We start from the raw sequence: 14904 nt of genomic DNA on the forward strand, positions 1-14904 counted from the left end.
TCACTCACAGCTGGGTGCCTTACCCCTTACCCAACCAAGCTGGGAAAGCATTCAGGAAGGCTGGACAGTAAGTCCCTTCTGCAGCCACTGTATGGACCCCACCCCCTGTGCCTCTTTGATTTTCCGCATGGTCATGTGGCTTCCCCTTTACCTCTTTCACAGGCACAGTCGGACTACAAAACCAAATATTCACCTTGCCCCATACAAGCATCCCACATGGCTGTTAATCCCACATGGCTGTTAGTTCCACTCCTGACTCCCTAACTCACTGTCTTGTAATTTACTTTTTTTTTCTTTTTTTGGTACTAGGGATTGAACCCAGGGGTACTTAAGGACTGAGCCACATCCCCCAGACCTTTTAAATAGTTCATTTAGAGACAGGGCCTCACAAAGTTGCTTAGGGCCTCACTAAGTTGCTGAAGCTGGCTTTGAACTCAAGATCCTCCTGCCTCAGCCTCCTGAGCCACTGGGATTACAGGTGTGCACCACTGCGCCCTTCATATAAATTTTTTAAAACTTTACTTATAGAAAGTAAGCCTCATAAGGGCAGAGGCCTTGTGTTTCTTTCACCTGTGATGTGATTTTGCCAGTTTCTAGCATACTTCTTTGATATAATACATTCTCTATGATTTCAGGTAAAAAAAAATGAATATCTCTAAGTACAGAGGTATAAAGATTTATCTCAAGAGCATCCCTAGCAGTGGAGTTCCTGTGTCTAATGGTATGTCCAATTTAAAATCTGATCGTTTCTATTAGGTTCTCTTCTAAAATGGAGAGGCCAATTTACGGCCTTATCAATGGTAGATGGATGTACTTGTTTCTTTCCCATCTTAGAACGTGGCCGATTACTAGTTTGAGTAATTTTTATCCATTTAATGAGCCCAAAGAATGAGCCCTCTTTGCTTTCTGTTGCTTTTCTTAGATTCCTTCTTGACTTGAGCATAATTTCATCTGTAGTGCCTATTTATATTTCTTAACAAGTAGCCTGGATGTCTAGGAAGTCTTTAAGAATCCCCGAGTAAGGCCTTTGTCTCTTACATGTACCATGAAGGTAACCACTAATATTGAATAAGCAGGACTCGGGAGCTTCATTTAAGTCAGTATTTTCTCCCCACCTTTTCATTTTTCCGTTTATTCTGGGACACACATTCTTCCCCTGTCTCTGAGCGAAAACTTGGTCAACTTTTAGATCACACAAACTGTGTCGATTCAGAAAGCAACAAGAGTAGGAAGATAACAGAGAACTAGAAAGTGCGGCATCTCATTCGATAATCAGAGATCCAGGTTGTTTGAAAGCTCTGGTTTGTGTCGGACAGAGAAGCCTCTGTTTGGAAATTGGGGTGTGGTTGGGTTTTCATTCATTTTCTACTCTCTCACAATGGATAACTTGAGGACCCGTGTGGCTGAGGTATGGAGGAGGAAGAAAAAGTTGAGGGCGGGGGCAGAGGCTCTTCATCATTGGACACTGTCACAGGACAGACTCTTGCTCTCTTCGAGTTGCAGATTCTGCAGTCAGACTCCCCTACGGCCGTAAATGAGCCCTCCTGGGATCTCTCCTCTTTGCACCTGGGGCCCTGCAGCCAATCTCTAGGATACATCCCTGTCCTAACCACACATGGATCTGGACACATTGCCCTGGTACATTCTGGGAGAACAATCAGACACTACGGTAAGAGCAACTCCTGTGGCTCAGCAGGTCAGCTTGGAAGCTCAGCTCTTAGCCGGGATAGTTCTCCTCCAAATGCACCAGAGAGGATTTCCTTATGATTCAAGTAAAGCCCCTCTCACTAGTCTTGGAGTAAGGGGACAAGGATGGGGATTTTTAGGACAGCAGCAGTTACCCCCAGATATCCCCTAGACAAATACTTCTTCCAGTCTCCATTCCACCCTTCCCCAGCCCACCACCAATGACTGCCCAGATCCTTTTATAATGCAAGTTAGGGATCAAAAGATGTCACTCATATTCAGATACCTGTTTGGAATGTTTGTATTTTGACTTGACATTCATTTTTGAGTATCTATTATATCTCGGGTTCATGGATCTGCCTCCAGTTTAATACTATGTTGCACAAATACTTATTTGGTATTCTTTGGTGTATTTTTGTCTTGCAAACTCTTAACTAATGTTACCGATCAAGCATTGCAGCCTCTTCCCTGAGACACATAGTTTATTGAAGAAAACTCTTCTCATTGCAAGGTAATGCAAGTCGTTTTCTGTACTTTCCTCCAAGTTATTTACTGATTAATTTGTTTGTATTTAAATCATGACTCCATCTGGGGTTTATCCCCTGTGGAGGGGAAAACAGAGGTCTACAATATCAGAATATTTCATTTTTTGCCAAGTTCATTCTGCTGGTAGTTTCCTATGTTTTTATATTTTTAAAATACATTGGGCAGTGAATGTCCTGTAAAGTTCTTACGAAGCCCAATAGTGACAGAGTGTAATAATGGGCCAGGAGGAGTGGCACATGCCTGTCATCTCATCTCATTATGGAGGCTGAGGCAGAAGGATCACAGGTTTGAGGCTAACATCAGCAATTCAGTGAGGCTGTACGCAACTGAGTGAGACTGTGCTTCAAAATAAAAAATAAAAAGGGCTGGAGATGTAGCTCAGTGGTAAAGCACTCCTGGGTTCCATCCCCACTAACAACAACAACAACAACAACAAAAAGTGAAATAATGTCAATTTCCTTTTGATAAGCTACTTTGAAGGAAATGATACTCAAACTAAAAACCATAATGATGCCACAATATGCTATCTACACTGCATTTTTCTAACAACTGGTGCTTGTGAGTATGAAGACTTAATTAAAAATCACACAGCAATCTGTTAGCTGGAAGTTGGAGGTCAGGCTTGGCAGATAAAACCTCAGAATTTCCTTTACCATATGTTTGAATTACCATGTGGATTCAGGAAGGATTTATGTGGCCGAGGATGGCACATATTTCAAAGGAACAGGAGGTGGCTTCAGGGAAGCCACATGGTCAGAACCAAACCTGGGTCTGCGTGCTGTCGCTGGAAAGAAGGTACAGCTGCCGTCGGTATTTTTCTCTCTCAAGGAAATATAAAAACCACCCAGTTATATCACTTCTTGGGCCAAAATGCAAGAGAACTCTGTGTCTCTGGCCTTGCTCTTGAAGCTGCGGGCTGTGTTCAGTCCTCTCTGCACCCCGTGGCAACGGTCAGCTCTCTCCGCCACTCTGTTCTCTGTCTTCAGCCACCTGAGGAGCTGCCCTGGGGCCGCCTGTGGAGGAGACTCATGCATCTGGCTCCCATCGATCCTGCTGCTGTCTGAAAAGGCTTGCAGGGAGCACCCAGGCCAGACACGGGTGCAAAAGCAATAATCATAGAAAAGATGCACCAGTAATAAAACAACCGCTTTCCTCCTTGTATATGGCATATACTGTCTGTGCTCAGCGCTGCCTGTGAATTGTCCTGCACACGCGTCCCAGCACCTGGATGAAGCAGGCATTCATATCACTCCCATTTTTTGGAAAGGTGGTACAGAGGGAGTGGACACAACTCATAAGTCACAGGAGTCGATCGAAAAGTCCAGGCCCCTTCTCTGCCTCACTGAATTCTGCTTGTCGCACGTCCTTGGGAACCGCAGTAAAAAAGATGTCACACTGCAGCTTCTATTATGCCTTCTATCTTTGGTGTGAAGGGATGATGGGCAGGAGGAGGAGAGAAACAGTGGGGTTCAATGCTGTTCTCTGAGAACTGGGCCAAACCTAAGAGGGGGTCATGCATGGTACGGGGCTTGTTGAAGGGGTGAGTACCAGACCTCTACTCTCCAAAGAAGCTAAAAGCATTGCTTCTGCCTCACGTGTGTGAGGCCGAAGATGCTTCCCAAGCCACCTTCTCAACATCCAAACACAAAGCTCTTCTGAGGGGCATCCCACATCACAATAAAGGCTCAGAATCCAAACTGAAGTATGACCCAGACAGGGAATTGGCACCAAATTTAAGACAGATTTGAAACTTTTCAGTATCCACCCAAATCAAGGAAATCTTTGCAGGACTGTTTTGCAGCATTTTGGCAAAACAAAAAACAAAAGAAAGAATGAAAAGATGTGCATTAAACTTTTTCATAAAAACTTTGTTTTAGGGAGAGAGTATGGGGGTAAGAAACTCGGTGGAATTAGATGGATGTCATTACCTTAAGTACATGTATGAACACTCGAATGATGTGATTCTACCTTGTGAACAACCAGAGATATGAAAAACTGTGCTCTATATGTGTAATATGAATTGAAATGCATTCTGTTGTCAAATATAACAAATGAGAATGAAAAAAAAACCTTGTTTCAAAGCTTTCCAGTGGTGAATCAACTAGAAAAGCAGGAGTTACCTGATTTGATGAGTTTATACCGACAGAAGAGATAATTTGTCTATAGGCTTCATTCATTCATCATTCATTCACTCAACAAACATTTCCAGAGACTCCTCTTAGCACAGGATCCCTTTATAACTGGGAGTATAAGTGTGAACAAGAAGAAAAACAATCTCTGCTTTTATGAGATGATGTTATAATGGAGGCTACAACTAATAAACACATAATGAAGTAACAGAATATCATGTGGCAGGTGACATGTTGCAAATAGACAGCGATAAATACAGGACAGTGACAGCAAATGGCTGGGGGCCTGATTTAAATGGAGCAGTGAGATGCATTTATCTAAGGTTAAAAATGAGACTTCAAGAAGAAGACATGGGGCTTAAAAGGCAGAGCACTTGCCTAGCGTGTGTGAGGCCCTGGGTTCAATCCTCAGCAACACATAAAAAGAAATAGGCAAAATAAAGGCATTGGATCCATCTAAAAAATGTTTTTTTTAAGTAAATCAATACGAGGAAGAGGATGAAATCAGCCAAAAAGACTTCTGGAAGAAGAGTGTGCCCAGGGATAGAAGAGCTCTTGTACAAAAGGCCTGAGGTAGGAACAGGCAGCCAGTGTGACCAGCACCCAAGGAGGGAGAGATGTGGCTCAGGAGAGGGAGCTGGGGAGTTGGGACGGCCACAGGACACCCCAGCACATCAACCGTCTGAGCAAAGGTGAGCATCTGATTATAACTTCAATAAGAAACCACTGCAAACTTTTCCATATGATTTTCATACAACTTATCGTGCCGTCGGCATAGTTTAGAGAAAGATGTTTTTTCCTGATGAGGACATCAGGACAGAAGACACAATCGGGGGCCACCCTAATTGAAGTGGGGCGGACGTTCACTCTGGGTCTGCTGAGGTGAGCCAAGATCTGATTGCAATTGTTAAGTGATTGCAGGGTGTGGTCGAGGGTCAGTGGATGTCTGTGGATTACGGAGGGAATCGGAGAGAGCCGTGTTTTTCATTAGCCCTGACAGTGAAAGGGCAGCAGCCTTGGTAACCTGGTCACTGTGAAGATTCCATTTCAGTTAAACAAATGCAGATGAATGGAGCAAGGTGTGGTGAACTTGGAGGTGCAGGCAGGAGCGTCTGCCATGAGGGGGCAGGGCACCCTTGGAGATGAGGCTGATGGAAACAGCTGCTCCAGGATTCCGACGTCAGCAATTATTAGGGAGCTACTGACATGGGGACATGGGTGGGGCAGCATCCAGGGCAGGTGGTCAAGGACGGTTTTGTTCATCCTGAGTGACGGACACCTGTCAGACATCTACCTGGAGCTGTCAGCCGTCCGTGGGGTATGGGTGTGAATTCAGGGAAAAAAAAATCTGGAGATGTGAAGGTCACCTCTCTATAGACACTTTTATTATTCCACACACCTGGCCTAGGTAGCTTTCTCTGACCTTAAGGATCCATAGGCAGGTTTCAAAGGCCAAGGTCATTCTTAGTGCAAGAGCTCTCAGAGTGTGGCCCGCCACGTGCTCCATCGAATCATCCTGCTGTTTGCAAGTGACTGTGTTTTTGAGGCTGCCACGACAGCTACTTTGATGAGGCACGCAGTAGGGCAGTGGCACCTTCTTTGTGGACAGGTGCCCCCAGGAAGCTGGCTGGATACTGTCATTCTCCTTGTGGTGACCTCACAAGGCTCTCCACTGAACCAGAGAGAACCAGGCTGCCATGCTGCCTGGGCTGGCGGGGTCTCTGGGGATGTGTAGGGGGCAGGTGGGAGGAACCCTGTAATGTGTCTTCCCCTAGCACCTTAACTCTGTCACCATATGACTGTGTCACCATAGGACTGCTTGAGCCTCTGTAATGTCACTGTGATGGCATTTTTAAAAAATTTCATGCAAAGTTCTGTAACCCTGTGGTTCTCCAGTTATGTTTGCAATCTTTGATTTAATCCGCATTTTGGTTACTTCTGAAAAATTTTTTGAATTATTTTGTTGATTTTTTTATATATATATATATACCCAAATGACTTAAAAACAGCACAGTATGGTGAGGCAACCACATCAGTGTTTATAGCAGCACAATTCACTATAGCTAAGCTACGGAACCGATTTAGATGCCTTCAATAGATGAATGGGGGTAAAGAAATTATGATATATATATATATACACACAATTGGATATTACTCAGCCATAGAGAAAAATGAAATTATGGCATTTGCAGATAAATGGATGGAGTTGGAGAATATCATGCGAAATGAAGTAAGCCGATCCCAAAAAATCAGATGCTGAATGCACTCTCTCATAAGTGGATGCTGATCCATATTGGGGGGGACATGGGAAAAGTGGAGGAACTTTGGATGCAAAGGGGAGGGGGAGAAGGGAGCAAGGGGGGCGGAAAGGTGGTGGAATGAGACGGACATCAGTACCCTAGGAACGTATGATTGCACTAATGGTGCGACCCTACTTCATGTACAGAGAAGTGAAAAATTGTGCTCTGTTTGTGTACAATGAATGGAAGAGCATTCTGCCGTCACGTATAACTGATTAGAATAAGTTGAAAAAAGTCTTAAATTATGTATTTATTCTTTTTTTTTTCTTTTACTTCTGAATCTTTCATCACCCACATGATATAGCACTTCCTCTTCTGAGTTTCTCTCCACTCGGATGCTTCCAACCACTCCGTGGTTAAGCCCCTAATATTGGGACATGTCTATGTATTTGACTTCCATCACATTACAGCTGTTTGTTCTCATTTTATGCTTAAATAGAATTATGAGAGCCAACGTACATTGGCGAAGCTGTACATTAAACTTCTGCAAATTAAAAAAAAATCAAAATTTAATTTTGTTTCATGGGAACCTTACTATGTTCTCTAGAAAAGGAACTCTCTTCCTATTAACCTTTAAGAATATTTTCTTCAATGGTACCTGCTTTATGAAAAGGACCTTATCAAATGAAATGTTCAAATTAAAATATTTTTCAAGACTCTGGGATAATCGGCCACTCATTGTAAGCATCCTACATTGCTCTGATTTGTTCCAATTCTAAGTGAAGTAATTCTGAAAACATGATAAACCTGGATAGATTACCTAATGGGAAAAGAAAAATAGGTACAAAATAGAAATAAACTACTTGATACAAGTGGGAAACTATTCTTCACTGTTATTAATTATTTTTAGGTGCTCTATTATACTAAAAGCTTCTACATATCTGTTACCATTTGTTTCTTGGAGTAGCTCTATAAAGTAGATAAGAGAGATGATTATTTTCATTACATATCCTGAGAAAATTACTGAGTTGCCCAACATCTTACACAGTAAGTACTAGATCAAGGGATTAAACCCGGGTCCTTTCACTTTAAATCTGAAGTGTCCTCCAAAGTACGGAAAGGAATCTTTTCAAAACACGTGACCAGTGTTTTCCCTAACATGATGAGTAAGGTTTCCCCTTTGATTCCCAGCTGTTTCTGAGGTACTTAGAAGAGGCCTCCTGAGTTGATCAATCTGTTTTTTAAATAAATTCAGGAACTCCATTATTCATAACACTTTTGATGCAAAAGACAAATCCCACCTCAAACTGGCAAAGTCCAAATGGCATTTCTTTTGTAACCTAAGAAAACTCTAGGGATTGTAAGTCTTCAGGTATAGTTGGATCCAGGATCTTAGTGCTATCAAGACCAGGTCCCTCTGTAGTTCTTTACTGTTCTTCTCTTGATGGGGCTAGGACATGTCTCCAGGGTGACCTCTCAGCACTCCTTCTCATTTGTCTCCATGGTAGGAAGAGGCAGCTCCTTCCTCCCTGGCATCGCAGCAAAGGTTGGAAAACACCTTGGATTAATTCTGCATTGATGGCTCTGGGGAAAGGGTGGCAATGTTCTAGCAGTTTAGGCTTTGATCTTGAGCTTGCCTCTTGTTGTCAGAGGTTCTAGGATACTAGACATACGGGGAGAAAGAAAGGACTAGATACTACAGAGGAAATTTCACCTGGTGTTTACTATGTTAGTAACTGCGGAGAGTATTTAGCTTAATTCTCAGTATTCCCCGAGAACTAAATGATCCCAGCTTGTTTTTTTTTTTCCAATATGAGAAGAATTTGGAATTTTAAATTAAGTAGTGTCGGGAGGCTTTCAAATGCCAGTGGTTAGGGTAGAAGGGTAGAATTGGTTTAACCAAACAGTTATAGAAAAAAGGCTTTTCAATTAGTTTATCTCCATCTCAACAGATAAAAGTGATGGGATAGCTAGAACTTAAAATGTTTTAAAACATTGCAAAAGCTCTAATGCTTTGAACTTAGACTGCGGGGGCTATTAAAGTCAGTCATCGTAATCAATTTATTATACCATGGTGCTTGTACATGTTCAATGCCAGACAGATTTCAGATTTATGGGCCATCATACATTATGTATCAGCTATAAAAAAGTTTTATGCTATTGCACTAAATTTCAAGAAAATAAAAATTCTGACAAAGAGGATGCTACCTTTAAAAAAATAACCCTCTAGTTCATGACCAACACCTTGTAGTTGCTTCAGCCATCAGCTCTGTGTTTAGATCCTCATAGAAGCACATGAGACATTAATAGCAGTCTTCAGAAGCAAAAATGGTGTTTAGAAGGAAGAAAGCTTTCGTTTAGAAGGAATTGAGTCAATTTTTCATTTCAAAGTCATGAAGGTTTTAGGAGTACTAAACCCAGGAACCACTCCAGTACAGGAACATTAGTCCTGAGAAAAAAGCACATCTTGGCTTTTCACTTGGATGACAGAGAGGAGGCATCGGACGCAGAACCGTGTTTTAAAAATCATGATTAATAGGGAGTAAAAAACTACCATTAAATACTGGCATAACTCTTTACAGAGGAGGGATTTCTGCATCCACTGCAAACACAGGAAGACGGAGAGCAAAGAGAAATGAAAATACTGCTTGTCACAGATTCATAGTAGGGTGAGCTGTCAAACTTGAAAAGTTAAAAAAAATTAAGCTATAAAATATGCCATGCTGGACCCCAACTTATGCCAAGCTGAAATCTAAGAAGTGATTAAAAGACCTCACATACTGCTATTTGAATTTATTTTCATACCTAGATAAATTTTTTTTAAAAAAGGGCTCATAATAAAATGGTTACTTTAAATTTTTTTCTAAAATGCACAAAAATATTTTCAATATGAAAAGCCTTCTCACTGCCACTATATACATATACATATATATGCATATATATGTATTGCATATATGCCATATATATATATATACACACACACACATACACACACCACATACATAAGTGGTGTATTTGCATGTTACATATATAAGTGTAATATATAAATAATATATTGGTATGTAGTTCCACACATACATGTGTACATATCATTAAATAATACACATGCATTTATAGGTGATTAAATCAGGGGTTTGCATGGCTCCCTCCAGGCTAACTGTTAGCAACAGCTATTAAGTTAATAAGTGATTTTTCCATACTTCTAAACCTCCCTCATTTCTTCTTTTATATCTTCTTCCTTATTCTTTTCCTTTCTTCTTTCCTATTTCAATCTTTCTTTTATTCATTCCTTCAACAAGTATTTATTCATATCTTGCCTAAAAATTAAATAAAAGGAAGGATGGGGATGTGGCTCAGAGGCAAGTCACTCCTCTGGCATGCATGAAGCCCTGGGTTCAATCCCCAGCACCCCCCCACACACACACAAAATAGGGAAATAAACATTAAACAAAACAGTGCATCTTCAAGTGGCGACATCATGAATTCTCTGCAGTGTATCTTAATGGAATCTTTTTTTGTCTTCTCATAGAAAAATATTAGGATATATGTTTAGAGAAAAAAATGCGGCCAGAATTTTTTTCAGAATAGTATTAACTTTTTATTTTGAAATAGTTTTATACTTACAGAAAATATAACGATTTTACAAATTGCTGTCATATCCTACAAATACCTTCTGTACTTTTCACTCAGAGTCTCCAAATATCAGTAGCCACGCACCAGCCCATCTCAATTATTTTCTCTCTACTTCTCTCTGAAGAATGAGTTGAAGCCATGATGTTCTATTGCATGTAAATTGCTCTGTATTTCTCATATGACTATAATATAATTATTCAATTAGGAACTCAACATTGAAACATCCTGGTAGCTAATCTATGGTCATCCCCCTTTGAATCACATTTCAAATTCAAATTTTCTCAATTATCTTACTAGTCATTCTTTTTTTTTTTTCCCCAGGAAAATAAAAAACATTTTCCTGTCTGGAATCTCACCAAGGTCTTACACTGCTTTTGGCTATAATTATTTTCTAGTTTATTTTAAGCCGGAACAGTTCCTCGGTATTTCTTTAACGTTCATGACCTCCACTTTTGAAAATACAGAACATTCTTTGGAAGCAGACTGTCAGGTTGGGTTTGTTAGATGTTCCTTATGATTAGATTCAGGCTACCCTATGTTTTGTTTTGTTTGTTTGTTTGTTTGTAACAACATCGTAAAGAGACACTGTGTCTCAGAGCATTCTATCGGGGACATGAAAGACCACATCATTAAGTGTGATCTTTAACACTGACCATTTAGCTAGGATGGAACCTGTCAAATTTCTACACTATGAAACCACTGTTTTTCCTTTTGAAATTTACTGTGCATCTTTCGAGGGAAACATTCTCTTCTTGTCCAACTTTTACTTTGCAGTATCAGTGACAGTTGATGGTGTCGGTCTGAAATGACATTGATGCCCATGTTTACCACATGGTGACATTCTAATTCCACCACGACTTCTGTACCCACTGGTCCACTTTCTAGAGTAAGGCACAGCCCTAGTCCATTCGCCTATTCTTTTATATCATTAGGGACTTATGGATAATTATTCTATTCCATATTCTATTACCACCTCACTATTTATTTTAATGTTAAAATTTCCAAGATTGGCCAGATTGGCATTTCTTTAAATCAATAACAAAACTGTCCTGAAGGTCAAGGAAAGGAGGTAGTGTAAGTAAATATGGAGCAGAATTTTAATCACACACTCTTATGTTAAAAGCTAAAAAAAACATTCAAGGAAGCATTGAACTCTAATTTATAGGCATTTTCTGGCTCTGAATGAATAAGCAATTCTGAGGCTACTTTTGGTGATTCTAGTCAAGTAAGGAGGAACTTTTATTTCTGCCAATGGGAGGTTCATGTTTCACCACTGGAGAAATGAGCAACCAATGTGCAGAGGCTAGAACAAAACCACTGTATGGCTGATGAAAATTGGAGGTATTCAATTTAAGGTTGGTAACCTACATAAATGATGTGGAAATAAATTCATGCCTATGTACGTGAGTATATTGAATCTGAGAACAATGATAGTCTGATGTAACAATCCAACTCTTGACAGACTGTGTATTCTTCATGTGTACCCTTTGTCACGTAGCCAGTAGCACTCATTAAATGAAGAATTCTTTCACTACTTTTGTAAAGTTAAAAACAAAAAGACATCCCAATTATGAAATACGATGACATCCATAACATTATTATTGATGATGGCTTTTGTGGTTTTCTTCTGGCCTCTCCACATGGGTTGCTCATTTCTCCATTTATTTTTTGGCCCCAAAGAAGGTGTTCCTGGGAAGTTAGAAAGGAGGCAAGTATATTGACTCTCAGAGTTAAACCATAAACTTCAAAATCAGCCTACTGAAGATCAAAGGAGAAATATGTAATGCCAACAGGGCTCGATTGCAACCTGATGGAATTTTTAATATCCCTGCGAGTGTGTCTAACAGAATGTAGAGTAGGAAGAAATGCAAATGAGAAGCAATTATAAATGCATGGATTGTCTGTCCCTGTCTGAAGAACTGTCCAGGAGGGGAAATTGCCACTGTGATCCCAGGAATTAATAAGGTCAGTCTCAGTGGGTAGTGCATCCCTATAGTTTGCAGATGCAAGCATTACACACTTAGGTACAGTTGAAATCTTATACCTCCCATCATTAATCCCTTGCCCACCATGTGATTTTCAGATCACAATTTGGCCTAGGAAATAGAGCCCAAGAGCCAGTGGATGACATGTGAGACACCATTAAACATTCTCCAAAGTTACAGCTCTTACTACCAACTAGTATATCTGCAAAGCCTTCATCTATACATCAGTCTCAAGCACTGGGTTACTGAGAGTCTGCCCCCTACACCCTCATTTTTCTAATGGTAAGTCAGAATTTTAACTTCAAGATTATAAATAAGCAAGCTTTTAGGGGAGAAATAGGCCAAGTTCAGTGAACAAAACCCTCTGGATCTCCAAATTAGGTTTGCGATAGCCTCCACAATGCCAAAGCCATGAACAAACCATCTTTAGAGACCCGATCTACTGAGTACCCATTCTCTACTATCCACCATCTTCATAGCAGTCTCTAGCACCTCATACCTCTAAAACAGGGCCTGGCATAAAGGAGAAAAGTGTTTAATAATAATTCTTCATTGAACAAATGAATTCGTAAACTTCATTGTTTTCAGTATAATTTGAGTTTTCTAATGATGTATAAGCATTTTTAAACTAAAAAACTGCAATGAGGATCATCTTAATTCTAGGACATTCCTCCCCTGCCTCTCATGATTAGTTGTAATTACCAACTTTATTTGTGCTACTTAAGTTATTGGGAGAGTCTCACCTGTCCTGACCCTGCTCTCTCTCCACACCTACCTGGGATATTTTGAGAATCTCACTGCTCCTGACTTAGACCAAGGTGCTTCGGCTGTGTGTTAGATGAGTGGCGTCTCCTTGACTCTAGACAGAATTTCCATTGCTAATCGGTCTTTTGGATGCTGCTAACTAAGTCAATTCCAATGGAGCTCTCCAAATGCCTTATCCAAAGGGAGCCTATCCACATCTTCTCTACCTATCAACCATCTTTCTGTCCTGAGCCTACAGAGGAAATTATTCTGGTGCACATATTTCTTCTTAACTCTTTCCTTCTTCACCTGCAAAGACATAACTGCCCAAGACTCAGACTACAGCCACTTCACCCTCTCCACCAACTTCCTCCTTCAGTGAAGCTACCTAATAGACAAGGACTCCATCATCTCTGTCTCCAACCTTAACTTCAACTCAGAAGGCCAGATCTTAATGGTTCAATTTTTTTTTGTTTTGTTTTGTTTTTTTTTGTTTTTTACAATCCACTTGGATGCCCAAAGGACATCTCCAAATTAATTGCCTAACAAGATCCTTCAGTCTTTCCTATTTCAGATAATATTGGTGGGTACTGATCATTTAGCACTCAAATCAAATATAGGACATCATCTCTAGGTCATCTCCTTCCTCCACATTCCACGTGCAATATATCAGCAAGTTCTGGCAGATTTATCTCCAAGACTTTGAGAATCCTCCCACCTCCCACCTTCACAGCAATCACCTTGGTCTGAGCAACAGGTGACTTTCTGCTGAGATTCACCTGGCCTCCTGTTTCTTGGATCTCATTCCTCCCTTCCTGCTCTATTATTTATTCTGGCCAGCAGAGTGCCTTTTTAAACTAGAGACACTGAGTCTACTGGGTTTCCTTTTGCAATACCTAATAGCTTCTAATTATGGTTAGAATAAAATACAAATCAACAACATCTATCAATGCTTCAACTGCCATTGAAAATCCACTTGATGACCTTGATTGTCCTTCCACACAGCACCAACTCCCAACCCCAGCTTCCTGGGTCCCCCTAGACAAACAGGTCTTCTTGCTTTTCTGAATGTGGCAAGTAAGCTTCCACTCTCTGAACTTTACACTTTGTGTCACCTTTGCATAAAACACCTTTCCTGCAAATCTTAACATAACTGACTCCTTCTCCTCCGGGGATCTCTGTTAAAAGTCTCATTTCTGTAGAGAGCTATTCCCTGACAGACGTTTCTAAAACATGACTCTTCACCACCTTGTACATTACTTATCCTTTTATTGAAATTTTCACTATGTCACATTACATTGTATAATTGTTTTCTTATTTATTTTCCCCCAGAATGCAGTTTCTCTGAGGGTGGCCACATCACAGGAATGCCACAATTTTTTTTTTTATCTATTATTCTTATTATTTTGATTGAGAGGTAATAATCGGAGGTTTAATGTGACAGTTGAATTTATACATATAGTGTGTAAGGATCAACTTAGAATAACATAACCCTCCTCTTAAACTTTTATCATTTATTTATGGTGAGTACATTCACTAGCTATTTTGAAATTTGCAATGTATCCTTGTCAACTATAGTCTCTCTGCTATGCAATAGAACACCAGAACTTATTTCTCCTGTCACCTGTCACACTGTGCCACACCTTCTCCAAATCCCCACTTTCAGCTAATTTCCGTGTCTCTAGGAGCTACTCTTCTCTTCTCAACTTCTTGAGATCAATTTTTTGTTTTCACATTCCACATGTGAGTGAAATCATGTGGTTTAATCTTTCTGGGCTTGGCTTATTTCTCTTAATATTAAGTCCTATGGTCCCAACCAAACGGTAGCAAAAGATAGGGTTTCATCCTTTGTACGGCCAGACAGCATTGTTGTACACAAGTACCATATTTATCCATGGGTGGGCTTTGAGATTGGTTCCATTCCTTGGCTATTGTGAATAG

General features: G+C 40.4%; 1 protein-coding gene across 1 annotated transcript in view; it reads right to left on the minus strand.

Moving 5' to 3' along the window:
* Positions 1-14904, minus strand: part of Chl1 (cell adhesion molecule L1 like) — a 595242-nt gene that overhangs the window by 373724 nt on the left and 206614 nt on the right. The gene's annotated exons all lie outside the window — the stretch shown is intronic.

Source organism: Ictidomys tridecemlineatus, chromosome 16 (genome assembly GCF_052094955.1).
Source record: "Ictidomys tridecemlineatus isolate mIctTri1 chromosome 16, mIctTri1.hap1, whole genome shotgun sequence".
NCBI classification, from domain to species: Eukaryota; Metazoa; Chordata; class Mammalia; order Rodentia; family Sciuridae; genus Ictidomys; species Ictidomys tridecemlineatus.